This window comes from Pseudophryne corroboree, chromosome 5, assembly GCF_028390025.1.
Source record: "Pseudophryne corroboree isolate aPseCor3 chromosome 5, aPseCor3.hap2, whole genome shotgun sequence".
NCBI classification, from domain to species: Eukaryota; Metazoa; Chordata; class Amphibia; order Anura; family Myobatrachidae; genus Pseudophryne; species Pseudophryne corroboree.
The window spans coordinates 249,247,434-249,263,369 of NC_086448.1; the positions used below are offsets into that span (position 1 = coordinate 249,247,434).

General features: G+C 48.7%; 1 protein-coding gene across 1 annotated transcript in view; it reads right to left on the minus strand.

The window, feature by feature from the left end:
- The window catches only part of NGLY1 (N-glycanase 1), a 194,964-nt gene that overhangs the window by 134,282 nt on the left and 44,746 nt on the right, over window positions 1-15,936 (minus strand). The gene's annotated exons all lie outside the window — the stretch shown is intronic.

Here is a 15,936-nt window from a genome sequence, read left to right on the forward strand (position 1 = left end):
CTCAGGAGGAAAGGGAAAAAGAGGACAATAACCGCCTAGAAATTTGAAATTTCTTATCTGGATTAACCCACGGTTCTTCAAACAGGGTATTTAGTTCTTTTGACACAGGAAAAGTGGCTGAGGATTTTTTCTTCACATTAAAGAAAGATTCTTCACACACCTCTGTCACCTTATCAGGAATATTTCGGACTTCTCTTATAGAGTGTATGAGAGCCTCAACACCATGCGACAGAGTACCCTCCCCTACCTCTATGTCCACCTCACCTTCCTCCATTTCTGACCCTTCATTATCAGACTCTATTTTAATTACATTTCATTTTTGTATCACCTTCTCTATAGCTTCGGCTTCCTAAAATAAGAATTTACTTACCGATAATTCTATTTCTCGTAGTCCGTAGTGGATGCTGGGAACTCCGTAAGGACCATGGGGAATAGCGGCTCCGCAGGAGACTGGGCACAAAAGTAAAGCTTTAGGACTACCTGGTGTGCACTGGCTCCTCCCCCCATGACCCTACTGCTACCCTGTACTGTATATTAGGAGGAGCTCTGGGGGCTGTGTGCACCAGTAAAAAAAAAAAAAAAAAAGAATGCTGTCCTGTACATTAGGAGGAGCCTCTGGTGGCTGTGTGCACAAGTAAAAAAAAGAATTTAATGCTGCCCTGTATATTAGGAGGAGCTCTTGTGGCTGTGTGCACCAGTAAAAAAAATTATATACTGCTACCCTGTACTGTATATTAGGAGGAGCTCTGGGGGCTGTGTGCACCAGTAAAAAAAAAAAAAAAAAAAAAGAATGCTGTCCTGTACATTAGGAGGAGCCTCTGGTGGCTGTGTGCATAAGTAAAAAAAGAATATAATGCTGCCCTGTATATTAGGAGGAGCTCTTGTGGCTGTGTGCACCAGTAAAAAAATGATATACTGCTACCCTGTATTGTATATTAGGAGGAGCTCTGGGGGCTGTGTGCACCAGTAAAAAAAAAAGAAAAAAGAATGCAGTCCTGTACATTAGGAGGAGCCTCTGGTGGCTGTGTGCACAAGTAAAAAAAAGAAAATAATGCTGCCCTGTATATTAGGAGGAGCTCTAGCGGCTGTGTGCAGCAGTGAAAAAATAAGATTTTACTTACCGATAAATCTATTTCTCGTAGTCCGTAGTGGATGCTGGGGACTCCGTCAGGACCATGGGGATTAGCGGCTCCGCAGGAGACAGGGCACAAAAATAAAGCTTTAGGATCAGGTGGTGTGCACTGGCTCCTCCCCCTATGACCCTCCTCCAAGCCTCAGTTAGGATACTGTGCCCGGACGAGCGTACACAATAAGGAAGGATTTTGAATCCCGGGTAAGACTCATACCAGCCACACCAATCACACCGTATAACCTGTGATCTGAACCCAGTTAACAGCATGATAACAGAGGAGCCTCTAGAAAGATGGCTCACAACAATAATAACCCGATTTTTGTAACAATAACTATGTACAAGTATTGCAGACAATCCGCACTTGGGATGGGCGCCCAGCATCCACTACGGACTACGAGAAATAGAATTATCGGTAAGTAAATTCTTATTTTCTCTGACGTCCTAGTGGATGCTGGGAACTCCGTAAGGACCATGGGGATTATACCAAAGCTCCCAAACAGGCGGGAGAGTGCGGATGACTCTGCAGCACCGAATGAGAGAACTCCAGGTCCTCCTCAGCCAGGGTATCAAATTTGTAGAATTTAGCAAACGTGTTTGCCCCTGACCAAGTAGCTGCTCGGCAAAGTTGTAACGCCGAGACCCCTCGGGCAGCCGCCCAAGATGAGCCCACCTTCCTTGTGGAATGGGCTTTCACAGATTTTGGCTGTGGCAGGCCTGCCACAGAATGTGCAAGCTGAATTGTACTACAAATCCAACGAGCAATAGTCTGCTTAGAAGCAGGAGCACCCAGCTTGTTGGGTGCATACAGGATAAACAGCGAGTCAGATTTCCTGACTCCAGCCGTCCTGGAAACATATATTTTCAGGGCCCTGACTACGTCCAGCAACTTGGAGTCCTTCAAGTCCCTAGTAGCCGCAGGTACCACAATAGGCTGGTTCAGGTGAAACGCTGAAACCACCTTAGGGAGAAATTGAGGACGAGTCCTCAATTCTGCCCTGTCCGTATGAAAAATTAGGTAAGGGCTTTTATAGGATAAAGCCGCCAATTCTGAGACACGCCTGGCTGAAGCCAGGGCCAACAGCATTACCACTTTCCATGTGAGATATTTTAAGTCCACAGTGGTGAGTGGTTCCAACCAATGTGATTTTAGGAACCCCAAAACTACATTGAGATCCCAAGGTGCCACTGGAGGCACAAAAGGAGGTTGTATATGCAGTACCCCCTTGACAAACGTCTGAACTTCAGGAACTGAAGCCAGTTCTTTCTGGAAGAAAATCGACAGGGCCGAAATTTGAACCTTAATGGACCCTAATTTTAGGCCCATAGACAGTCCTGTTTGCAGGAAATGCAGGAAGCGACCCAGTTGAAATTCCTCTGTAGGGGCCTTCCTGGCCTCGCACCACGCAACATATTTACGCCAAATACGGTGATAATGTTGTGCGGTTACATCCTTCCTGGCTTTGATCAGGGTAGGGATGACTTCATCCGGAATGCCTTTTTCCTTCAGGATCCGGCGTTCAACCGCCATGCCGTCAAACGCAGCCGCGGTAAGTCTTGGAACAGACAGGGTCCCTGCTGGAGCAGATCCCTTCTTAGAGGTAGAGGCCACGGTTCCTCTGTGAGCATCTCTTGAAGTTCCGGGTACCAAGTCCTTCTTGGCCAATCCGGAGCTCTTATGATTCTCAGTACCTTGGGTATGAGAGGCAGAGGAGGGAACACATACACTGACTGGTACACCCACGGTGTTACCAGAGCGTCCACAGCTATTGCCTAAGGGTCCCTTGACCTGGCGCAATACCTGTCTAGTTTTTTGTTGAGGCGGGACGCCATCATGTCCACCTTTGGTTTTTCCCAACGGTTCACAATCATGTGGAAGACTTCTGGGTGAAGTCCCCACTCTCCCGGGTGGAGGTCGTGTCTGCTGAGGAAGTCTGCTTCCCAGTTGTCCACTCCCGGAATGAACACTGCTGACAGTGCTATCACATGATTTTCCGCCCAGCGAAGAATCCTTGCAGCTTCTGCCATTGCCCTCCTGCTTCTTGTGCCGCCCTCTCTGTTTACGTGGGCGACTGCCGTGATGTTGTCTGACTGGATCAGCACCGGCTGACCTTGAAGCAGAGGTCTTGCTAGGCTTAGAGCATTGTAGATGGCCCTTAGCTCCAGGATATTTATGTGAAGTGATGTCTCCAGGCTTGACCACAAGCCCTGGAAATTTCTTCCCTGTGTGACTGCTCCCCAGCCTCTCAGGCTGGCATCCGTGGTCACCAGGACCCAGTCCTGAATGCCGAATCTGCGGCCCTCTAGAAGATGAGCACTCTGCAACCACCACAGGAGAGACACCCTTGTCCTTGGTGACAAGATTATCCGCTGATGCATCTGAAGATGCGACCCGGACCACTTGTCTAGCAGATCCCACTGGAAGGTTCTTGCGTGGAATCTGCCGAATGGGATTGCTTCGTAAGAAGCCACCATCTTTCCCAGGACCATTGTGCATTGATGCACTGAGACTTTGCCTGGTTTTAGGAGATTTCTGACTAGCTCGGATAACTACCTGGCTTTCTCCTCCGGGAGAAACACCTTTTTCTGGACTGTGTCCAGGATCATCCTTAGGAATAGAAGGCGTGTCGTCGGGATCAGCTGCGATTTTGGAATATTGAGAATCCAACCGTGCTGCCGCAGCACTATCTGAGATAGTGCTACCCCGACTTCCAACTGTTCCCTGGATCTTGCCCTTATCAGGAGATCGTCCAAGTAAGGGATAACTAAAACTCCCTTCTTTCGAAGGAGTATCATCATTTCGGCCATTACCTTGGTAAAGACCCGGGGTGCCGTGGACAATCCAAACGGCAGCGTCTGAAACTGATAGTGACAGTTCTGTACCACAAACCTGAGGTACCCTTGATGAGAAGGGTAAATTGGGACATGTAGGTAAGCATCTTTGATGTCCAGAGAGACCATATAGTCCCCTTCTTCCAGGTTTGCAATCACTGCTCTGAGTGACTCCATCTTGAATTTGAACCTTTGTATGTAAGTGTTCAAGGATTTTAGATTTAAAATTGGTCTCACCGAGCCGTCCGGCTTCGGTACCACAATATAGTGTGGAATAGTACCCCTTTCCCTGTTGCAGGAGGGGTACCTTGATTATCACCTGCTGGGAATACAGCTTGTGAATGGCTTGCAATACTGCCTCCCTGTCTGAGGGAGACGTCGGTAAAGCAGACTTTAGGAAACGGCGAGGGGGAGACGTCTCGAATTCCAATTTGTACCCCTGAGATACCACCTGAAGCATCCAGGGGTCCACTTGCGAGTGGGCCCACTGCGCACTGAACTTCTTGAGACGGGCCCCCACCGTGCCTGAGTCCGATTGTAAAGCCCCAGCGTCATGCTGAGGACTTTGCGGAGGCGGGAGAGGGCTTTTGTTCCTGGGAACTGGCTGTTTGCTGCAGCCTTTTTTCTCTCCCTCTGCCACGGGGCAGAAATGAGGCGCCTTTTGCCCGCTTGCCCTTATGGGGCCGAAAGGACTGCGCCTGATAATACGGCGTCTTCTTAGGTTGAGAAGCTACCTGGGGTAAAAATGTGGATTTTCCAGCAGTTGCTGTGGCTACCAGGTCTGATAGACCTACCCCAAATAACTCCTCCCCCTTATAAGGCAATACTTCCATGTGCCTTTTAGAATCCGCATCACCTGACCACTGCCGCGTCCATAAACCTCTTCTTGCAGAAATGGACAGCGCGCTAACTCTTGATGCCAGTCGGCAAATATCCCTCTGTGCATCACGCATATATAAAAATGCATCTTTCAAATGCTCTATAGTCAGTAATATACTGTCCCTATCTAGGGTATCAATATTTTCAGTCAGGGAATCCGACCACGCCACGCCCGCACTGCACATCCAGGCTGAGGCGATTGCTGGTCGCAGTATAACACCCGTGTGAGTGTATATACATTTTAGGATATTCTCCTGCTTTCTATCGGCAGGTTCCTTTAGGGCGGCCGTATCAGGAGAGGGTAGTGCTACCTGTTTAGACAAGCGTGTGAGCGCTTTATCCACCCTAGGGGGTGTTTCCCAACGTGCCCTATCCTCTGGCGGGAAAGGGTATGATGCCAATAACCTTTTAGGAATTATCAGTTTTTTATCGGGGGAAACTCACGCCTCATCACACACTTCATTTAATTCCTCGGATACAGGAAAAACTACAGGCAGTTTTTTCTCACCAAACATAATACCCTTTTTAGTGGTACTTGTGTTATCAGAGATATGCAATACATTTTTTCATTGCTTCAATCATGTAACGTGTGGCCCTACTGGAAGTCACGTTTGTCTCCTCATCATCGACACTGGAGTCAGTATCCGTGTCTGTGTCTGCCATTTGAGGTAACGGGCGTTTTAAAGCCCCTGATGGCGTTTGAGACCCCTGGACAGGCACAAGCTGAGTAGCCGGCTGTCTCATGTCGTCAACTGTCTGTCGTAAAGAGCTGACACTGTCACGCAATTCCTTCCATAAGCTCATCCACTCAGGTGTCGACTCCCTAGGGGGTGACAACTCTATAATAGGCAATTGCTCCGCCTCCATCTCATTTTCCTCCTCAAACATGTCGACACAATCGTACCGACACACCGCACACACACAGGGAATGCTCTGATAGAGGACAGGACCCCACTAGCCCTTTGGGGAGACAGAGGGAGAGTATGCCAGCACACACCAGAGCGCTATATATAGACAGGAATACCACTATAAAATGTGCTTTTCCCTTTATAGCTGCTGTTAGCATTAAAACTGCGCCAAATTAGTGCCCCCCTCTCTTTTTTACCCTTTTCTGTAGTGCAGGACTGCAGGGGAGAGTCAGGGAGACGTCCTTCCAGCGGAGCGGTGATGGAAAATGGCGCCCGTGTGCTGAGGAGATAGGCTCCGCCCCCTTCTCGGCGGCCTTTTCTCCCGCTTTTTGGTGAGTTCTGGCAGGGGTTAAAATACATCCATATAGCCCTGGAGGTTATATGTGGTGTATTTATGCCAGCCAAGGTGTTTACATTGCTGCTCAGGGCGCCCCCCCCTAGCGCCCTGCACCCTCAGTGACCGAAGTGTGCCTGAGTAACAATGGCGCACAGCTGCAGTGCTGTGCGCTACCTTGTTGAAGACTGATGTCTTCTGCCGCCGATTTTTCCGGACCTCTTCTTGCTTCTGGCTCTGTAAGGGGGCCGGCGGCGCGGCTCTGGGACCGAGCTCCGAGGCTGGGCCTGTGTTCGGTCCCTCTGGAGCTAATGGTGTCCAGTAGCCTAAGAAGCCCAAGCTGGCTGCAAGCAGGCAGGTTCGCTTCTTCTCCCCTTAGTCCCTCGATGCAGTGAGCCTGTTGCCAGCAGGTCTCACTGAAAATAAAAAACCTAAAACTAAACTTTCACTAAGAAGCTCAGGAGAGCCCCTAGTGTGCACCCTTCTCGGCCGGGCACAAAAATCTAACTGAGGCTTGGAGGAGGGTCATGGGGGGAGGAGCCAGTGCACACCAGGTAGTCCTAAAGCTTTACTTTTGTGCCCAGTCTCCTGCGGAGCCGCTATTCCCCATGGTCCTTACGGAGTTCCCAGCATCCACTAGGACGTCAGAGAAATACTAATTTATTAACACTATAGTTTTTTCACTGGTATGCTGCCCTGGGCTTTCTGGCTTATGCTGGTGTTTTGGGGTGCCACACCCTGCACCCAGATATAGCGCTAGGGACCCCAAATATACAGAGATGCCTTGATGCAGCTTTGTCACACATTTGCGCAAATATGTGTAACCAAGATCTCTGAATTCTAATATTATGTGGGATTTATATCTGGTTACTGTTATCATTCAGGGTGCTGGGGGAAACAATGTCTCTCCTTTTTCCCCCCTTCATTACCAGAGTCAGAATGCAGGATATGGGCCAAACTACGTTTTTGCAGACAAATGGTAGAGGACTGAGACGCTGGTCTGAATACTGAGTCTTTTTGCATAAACTCAGTCATAGACTGTCATAAGTATTGCGCCTCCTTCTCATTACGAGATTATGTAGTAGAGATGGTGGAAATCATCCCCCGAATGGAGTCCAGCCATGCTGGCTCCGTACCACTAGCCTGAGAAGGAATACTATACTGAGTACACACTAGTGAACCCCCTGGAGAAGAGGAACACTGTGCCTTGCATGATACACACTCTTTGCCCGACATACTGCAGTAGATACAGCACACACACAGGAAAAGGTTAAAAGCAAAATTAACCCTCAAAAAGCCCTTCCCGAGAGACACAGAGAGAGGATAGAACCAGCACACGGGACCCTTATCGTTAAAGCCAAACATAGCTGGGTCGCAGACTAAGTACCTAGATTAGGGACTTAGTACACAAGTATAAAGCTTCCCCCTGCTATGACCCCCTAGTACCGCTGAGGTAATCTAGAGGCTCTCCAGAGGAGCTGAGCGTCCCTGCAGTCAGTGTCTGTGTTAGCTGCAGTAGGGTAAAAGGGCGCCTGTGGGCTGCTGGATCCGCTCATAGTGAAACCCCGCCCCTTCAATGGCGCGCGATCTTCCCGCTCTTCTTTATATGGGCATTACCGTGTCTAAGTGCATAAAATGGAGTAAGCCCCCTTTTAAGCTGTAATGCCAGTCTGGGTACTGTGTACACATACTGTGTACTAAGGGGGTAATTCCAAGTTGATCGCAGCAGGAAATTTTTTAGCAGTTGGGCAAAACCATGTGCACTGCAGGGGGGGGGGGGGGGGGGGATATAACATTTGCAGAGAGAGTTAGATTTGGGTGGGTTATTTTAGTTCTGTGCAGGGTAAATACTGGCTGATTTATTTTTACACTGCAAATTAGATTGCAGATTGAACACACCACACCCAAATCTAACTCTCTCTGCAGTGCACATGGTTTTGCCCAATTGCTAACAGAATTCGATCAACTTGGAATTACCCCCTAAGTCTGGAGACTCAGTCCGCCCCGTTAGAAGCCGTATGTCTCCGTACCCTAATGCCGCCATGATGGCCGGCGACCCGTTCACCTGGACGCCGGCTTAGCACTCACCACTCTTCTGTCTCTTTTAGGGGTGGCGGTGTGCTGCGGGAATGTACGTTCGCCGTGGTGGGGCTTGCGTATAGTTCCCTCAGGAGCTAGCGTCCTGTCAGCGGGGAATGGGACCATTAACCCTTAGCGGGGTTGCCTGCCCCCCCCCTTCACAAAGTCCCACGAAGCAGGCAGGCTGGTGCCATCCAGTCCTGTCTGAAAATAACAAAATTTTAAAATAAATGCAGAAAACTCTTCAGGAGCTTCCAGAGATGTGACCGGCTCCGTCGGGTACATTTTCTAAACTGAGTCTGGTAGGAGGGGCATAGAGGGAGGAACCAGCACACGTTATCAAACTTCTATAGTGCCCATGGCTATAAGTTGACCCGTCTATTCCCCATGGTACTAACTGGATTCCCAGTATCTCCTAGGACGTAAGAGAAAACTGGTTTAAACAAAAAGCAAAAAAAACAAAAAAATAAGAATTTACTTACCGATAATTCTATTTCTCGTAGTCCGTAGTGGATGCTGGGAACTCCGTAAGGACCATGGGGAATAGCGGCTCCGCAGGAGACTGGGCACAAAAAGTAAAAGCTTTAGACTAGCTGGTGTGCACTGGCTCCTCCCCCTATGACCCTCCTCCAAGCCTCAGTTAAGATACTGTGCCCGGACGAGCGTACATAATAAGGAAGGATCTTGAATCCCGGGTAAGACTCATACCAGCCACACCAATCACACCGTACAACTCGTGATCTGAACCCAGTTAACAGTATGATAACCGTAGGAGCCTCTGAAAAGATGGCTTCCAACAATAAACAACCCGATTTGTTTGTAACAATAACTATATACAAGTATTGCAGACAATCCGCACTTGGGATGGGCGCCCAGCATCCACTACGGACTACGAGAAATAGAATTATCGGTAAGTAAATTCTTATTTTCTCTGACGTCCTAGTGGATGCTGGGAACTCCGTAAGGACCATGGGGATTATACCAAAGCTCCCAAACGGGCGGGAGAGTGCGGATGACTCTGCAGCACCGAATGAGAGAACTCCAGGTCCTCCTCAGCCAGGGTATCAAATTTGTAGAATTTAGCAAACGTGTTTGCCCCTGACCAAGTAGCTGCTCGGCAAAGTTGTAAAGCCGAGACCCCTCGGGCAGCCGCCCAAGATGAGCCCACCTTCCTTGTGGAATGGGCTTTAACAGATTTTGGCTGTGGCAGGCCTGCCACAGAATGTGCAAGTTGAATTGTACTACAAATCCAACGAGCAATCGTCTGCTTAGAAGCAGGAGCACCCAGCTTGTTGGGTGCATACAGTATAAACAGCGAGTCAGATTTTCTGACTCCAGCCGTCCTGGAAACATATATTTTCAGGGCCCTGACTACGTCCAGCAACTTGGAGTCCTCCAAGTCCCTAGTAGCCACAGGTACCACAATAGGTTGATTCATGTGAAACGCTGAAACCACCTTAGGGAGAAATTGAGGACGAGTCCTCAATTCCGCCCTATCCGAATGAAATATCAGGTAAGGGCTTTTATAGGATAAAGCCGCCAATTCTGATACGCGCCTGGCTGAAGCCAGGGCCAACAGCATTACCACTTTCCATGTGAGATATTTCAAATCCACTGTGGCAAGTGGTTCAAACCAATGTGATTTTAGGAACCCTAAAACTACATTGAGATCCCAAGGTGCCACTGGAGGCACAAAAGGAGGCTGTATATGCAGTACCCCTTTGACAAACGTCTGAACTTCAGGCACTGAAGCCAGTTCTTTCTGGAAGAAGATCGACAGGGCCGAAATTTGAACCTTAATGGATCCTAATTTTAGGCCCATAGACAATCCTGCTTGCAGGAAATGTAGGAAACGACCCAGTTGAAATTCCTCCGTAGGGGCCTTCTTGGCCTCACACCACGCAACATATTTTCGCCAAATGCGATGATAATGTTTTGCAGTGACATCCTTCCTGGCCTTGATCAGGGTAGGGATGACTTCATCTGGAATGCCTTTTTCCTTCAGGATCCGGCGTTCAACCGCCATGCCGTCAAACGCAGCCGCGGTAAGTCTTGGAACAGACAAGGTCCCTGCTGGAGCAGGTCCTTCCTTAGAGGTAGAGGCCACGGGTCCTCCGTGAGCATCTCTTGCAGCTCCGGGTACCAAGTTCTTCTTGGCCAATCCGGAGCCACGAGTATCGTTCTTATTCCTCTCCTTCTTATGATTCTCAGTACTTTTGGTATGAGAGGAAGAGGAGGGAACATATATACAGACTGGAAAACCCACGGAGTTACCAGAGCGTCCACCGCTATTGCCTGAGGGTCCCTTGACCTGGCGCAATATCTGTCCAGTTTCTTGTTGAGACGGGACGCCATCATGTCCACCTTTGGTTTTTCCCAACGGTTTACAATCACTTGGAAGACTTCTGGATGAAGTCCCCACTCCCCCGGGTGGAGGTCGTGTCTGCTGAGGAAGTCTGCTTCCCAGTTGTCCACTCCCGGAATGAACACTGCCGACAGTGCTATCACATGATTTTCCGCCCAGCGGAGAATCCTTGCAGCTTCTGCCATTGCCCTCCTGCTTCTTGTGCCGCCCTGTCTGTTTACGTGGGCGACAGCCGTGATGTTGTCCGACTGGATCAATACCGGTTGACCCTGAAGCAGAGGCCTTGCTTGACTTAGGGCATTGTAAATAGCCCTTAGCTCTAGGATATTTATGTGAAGAGACGTTTCCATGCTTGACCACAAGCCCTGGAAATTTCTTCCCTGTGTGACTGCTCCCCAGCCTCTCAGGCTGGCATCCGTGGTTACCAGCATCCAATCCTGAATGCCGAATCTGCGGCCCTCTAGAAGATGAGCCTTCTGTAACCACCACAGGAGAGATACCCTTGTCCTTGGAGATAGGGTTATCCGCTGATGCATCTGAAGATGCGATCCGGACCATTTGTCCAGCAGATCCCACTGAAAAGTTCTTGCATGGAATCTTCCGAATGGAATCGCTTCGTAAGAAGCCACCATTTTTCCCAGGACTCTCGTGCACTGATGCACTGACACTTGTCCTGGTTTTAGGAGGTTCCTGACTAGCTCGGATAACTCCCTGGCCTTCTCCTCCGGGAGAAACACCTTTTTCTGGACTGTGTCCAGAATCATCCCTAGGAACAGTAGACGTGTTGTTGGAATCAGCTGTGATTTTGGGATATTTAGAATCCACCCGTGCTGACGTAGCACTACCTGAGATAGTGCTACTCCGACCTCTAACTGTTCCCTGGACCTTGCCCTTATCAGGAGATCGTCCAAGTAAGGGATAATTAATACGCCTTTTCTTCGAAGAAGAATCATCATTTCGGCCATTACCTTGGTAAAGACCCGTGGTGCCGTGGACAATCCAAACGGCAGCGTCTGAAACTGATAATGACAGTTTTGTATCACAAACCTGAGGTACCCTTGGTGAGAAGGGTAGATTGGGACATGGAGATAAGCATCCTTGATGTCTAGAGATACCATATAGTCCCCTTCTTCCAGGTTCGCTATCACTGCTCTGAGTGACTCCATCTTGAATTTGAACCTTTTTATGTACCACAAACCTTCGGTACCACAAACAGCGTGGAATAATACCCCTTTCCCTGTTGTAGGAGGGGTACCTTGATTATCACCTGCTGGGAATACAGCTTGTGAATAGCTTCCAATACTGCCTCCCTGTCGGAGGGAGACGTTGGTAGAGCAGACTTCAGGAACCGGCGAGGGGGAGACGTCTCGAATTCCAATTTGTACCCCTGTGATACTACCTGCAGGATCCAGGGGTCCACTTGCGAGTGAGCCCACTGCGCGCTGAAATTCTTGAGACGGCCCCCCACCGTGCCCGAGTCTGCTTGCAGAGCCCCAGCGTCATGCTGAGGACTTGGCAGAAGCGGGGGAGGGCTTCTGGTCCTGGGAAGAGGCTGCATGGTGCAGTCTTTTTCCCCTTCCTCTGCTCCGGGGCAGGAATGAGCGGCCTTTTTCCCTCTTGTCCTTATAGGGACGAAAGGACTGGGTTTGAAAAGACGGTGTCTTTTTCTGCTGAGAGGTGACCTGGGGTAAAAAGGTGGATTTTCCAGCCGTTGCCACCAGGTCCGATAGACCGACCCCAAATAACTCCTCCCCTTTATACGGCAATACTTCCATATGTCGTTTGGAATCCGCATCACCTGACCACTGTCGCGTCCATAACGTTCTTCTGGCAGAAATGGACATCGCACTTACTCTAGATGCCAGGGTGCAAATATCCCTCTGTGCATCTCGCATATATAGTAATGCATCCTTTAAATGCTCTATAGTTAATAATATACTGTCCCTATCCAGGGTATCAATATTTTCAGTCAGGGAATCCGACCAAGCCACTCCAGCGCTGCACATCCAGGCTGAGGCGATCACTGGTCGCAGTATAACACCGGTATGTGTGTATATACCTTTTAAGATATTTTCCAGCCTTCTATCAGCTGGTTCCTTGAGAGCGGCCGTATCAGGAGACGGTAACGCCACTTGTTTTGATAAGCGTGTGAGCGCCTTATCTACCCTAGGGGGTGTTTCCCAACGCGCCCTAACCTCTGGCGGGAAAGGGTATAGTGCCAATAATTTATTAGAAATCAGCAGTTTTTTATCGGGGGAAACCCACGCTTTATCACACACCTCATTTAATTCATCTGACTCAGGAAAAACTACTGGTAGGTTTTTCACACCCCACATAATACCCTTTTTTGTGGTACTTGTAGTGTCAGAAATGTTCAATGCCTCCTTCATTGCCGTGATCATGTAACGTGTGGCCCTACTGGACATTACGTTTGTCTCGTCACCGTCGACACTGGATTCAGTATCCGTGTCAGGGTCTGTGTCGACCATCTGAGGTAACGGGCGTTTTAGCGCCCCTGACGGTGTCTGAGACGCCTGAACAGGCACTAATTGATTTGTCGGCTGTCTCATGTCGTCAACAGTTTTTTGCAAAGTGCTGACATTGTCACGTAATTCTTTAATTACTACCATCCAGTCAGGTGTCGACTCCCTAGGGGGTGACATCACTAACACAGGCAATTGCTCTGCTTCCACATCATTTTCCTCCTCATACATGTCGACACAATCGTACCGACACCCAGCACACACACAGGGAATGCTCTGATAGAGGACAGGACCCCACTAGCCCTTTGGGGAGACAGAGGGAGAGTTTGCCAGCACACACCAGAGCGCTATATATATACACAGGGATAACCTTATATAAGTGTTACTCCCTTTATAGCTGCTGTATTATATATTAGCTGCCAATAGTGCCCCCCCTCTCTTGTTTTACCCTGTTTCTGTAGTGTAGTCTGCAGGGGAGAGTCAGGGAGCCGTCCTTCCAGCGGAGCTGTGAAAGAAAATGGCGCTCGTGTGCTGAGGAGAAAGGCTCCGCCCCCTTCACGGCGGCCTTTTCTCCCGCTTTTGTCAGGAAACTGGCAGGGGATAAATGCATCCATATAGCCCAGGAGCTATATGTGATGCATTTTTTTTTAGCCATATAAGGTTTTTATATCGTTTTTATTGCGTCTCAGGGCGCTCCCCCCCAGCGCCCTGCACCCTCAGTGACCGGAGTGTGAAGTGTGCTGAGAGCAATGGCGCACAGCTGCAGTGCTGTGCGCTACCTTATTTGAAGACAGGAACGTCTTCTGCCGCCGCTTTCTCCGGACCTCTTCGCTCTTCTGGCTCTGTAAGGGGGCCGGCGGCGCGGCTCCGGGACCCATCCAGGCTGAACCTGTGATCGTCCCTCTGGAGCTAATGTCCAGTAGCCAAGAAGCCCAATCCACTCTGCAGTCAGGTGAGTTCGCTTCTTCTCCCCTTAGTCCCACGATGCAGTGAGCCTGTTGCCAGCAGGACTCACTGAAAATAAAAAACCTATTTAAACTTTTACTTCTAAGCAGCTCAGGAGAGCCACCTAGCTTGCACCCTTCTCGTTCGGGCACAAAAATCTAACTGAGGCTTGGAGGAGGGTCATAGGGGGAGGAGCCAGTGCACACCAGCTAGTCTAAAGCTTTTACTTTTTGTGCCCAGTCTCCTGCGGAGCCGCTATTCCCCATGGTCCTTACGGAGTTCCCAGCATCCACTAGGACGTCAGAGAAAAACATGGTGTAAACCAACAAAAGGGTTTTGTTTTTTTTAACGTCCCCCCCCCCCACCCCAACCCTGCTTGGGAGTATTTAAATAGGTGTCTAAGGGCCTGAATCATTAATATTGCTTATGCGATCCAACCTGAATTGGCCCCTAAGTACTTTAGTTTGAGCACCTTCCTGTTTTTGTAAGACATATTAATGGCCTGATATAAACACTCATATGGGTATATCAAGTGATTTATAGTGGTACTCCAGCTGCAGTGAAAGCTTCATTCCATCACATAGTGAGATAGTGTTCCCCTTGCTAACACATTAAAATGATAGATCTCAGAGTCCAAGGGATAAATTTATGAAGGTGGGAGGTTTTTTTTTTTTTAGAAATGGTGATGTTGCCCATAGCGATCAATCCGATTCGATCAATTATCTTCTAAAATCAGCTAGATACATTTTAAGTAGAATCTGACTGGTATGAGCAACACAACCAGTTCTAAAAAAAACTCCCACGTTAGTGAATTTACCCCCAACATTGCTATTCTGAACAGAGGAAACTGATGTAAGATGGCACATGTAATTGGACAGTCATGGATACATTCCACCAACAACCGTTTTAGCGACAACAAACTCCAGTAATTTACTTCTACCAATGGGGTCGATTCTATTCGGCAACTAATGAATAGCGCCGGGAATTAGCTCCCGACGCTATTCAATTCAGCAACTAGTTACGTCGGCGATGGCCCGTTCTCGCCGACAAAACAGGTTGCATTGTCGGGAGAATGGGCATTCTCCGACTTAACTCCCCGGCGCGAGGCTGATTCCCGACAGAATCAACCTTGCGCCGGCCGCGAGGCAGCACTTTTGTCGGGTTTCTCTTCTCATCCCCCGGGGATGAGAGAAGAATTCCCGACAATTGCAGGTAATTAGTTGCTGAATTGAATAGCGTCGGGAGCTAATTCCCGGCGCTATTCATTAGTTGCCGAATAGAATCGACCCCTATGATTTATTTGATCATTTATAAATTTGCATCAGCAAACTCCATATTCATCTGAATGTTACCAAGTGAGGAATGGATGATTGCAAAGATCGGTAATTAAAATATTTAATATATCCAGAAGATACAAATTGTAAACATGTGCTGGGGCCAGGCAGACAAGTTAGGAAAAATAAATAAATAGGATTTTAATTACCTACCGGTAAATCCTTTTCTCGTAGTCCGTAGAGGATACTGGGGTCCATTTAGTACCATGGGGTATAGATGGGTCCACTAGGAGCCATGGGCACTTTAAGAATTTGATAGTGTGGGCTGGCTCCTCCCTCTATGCCCCTCCTACCAGACTCAGTCTAGGATACTGTGCCCGAGGAGACGGACATACTTTGAGAGAAGGATAGATAAAGAGAGTGGTGAGATTCCGAACTAACACACACACACACACACACACACACACACACACACACACACACACACACACACACACACACACACACAGGAAAGCTATGCTAACCCAACTTTAAACAGGAACAGCAACAGCTGAACCAACAATACTTAACCAAGTAACAGTGCAGGAAGAACGAAGCACCGGGTGGGCGCCCAGTATCCTCTACGGACTACGAGAAAAGGATTTACCGGTAGGTAATTAAAATCCTATTTTCTCTTACATCCTAGAGGATACTGGGGTTCCATTTAGT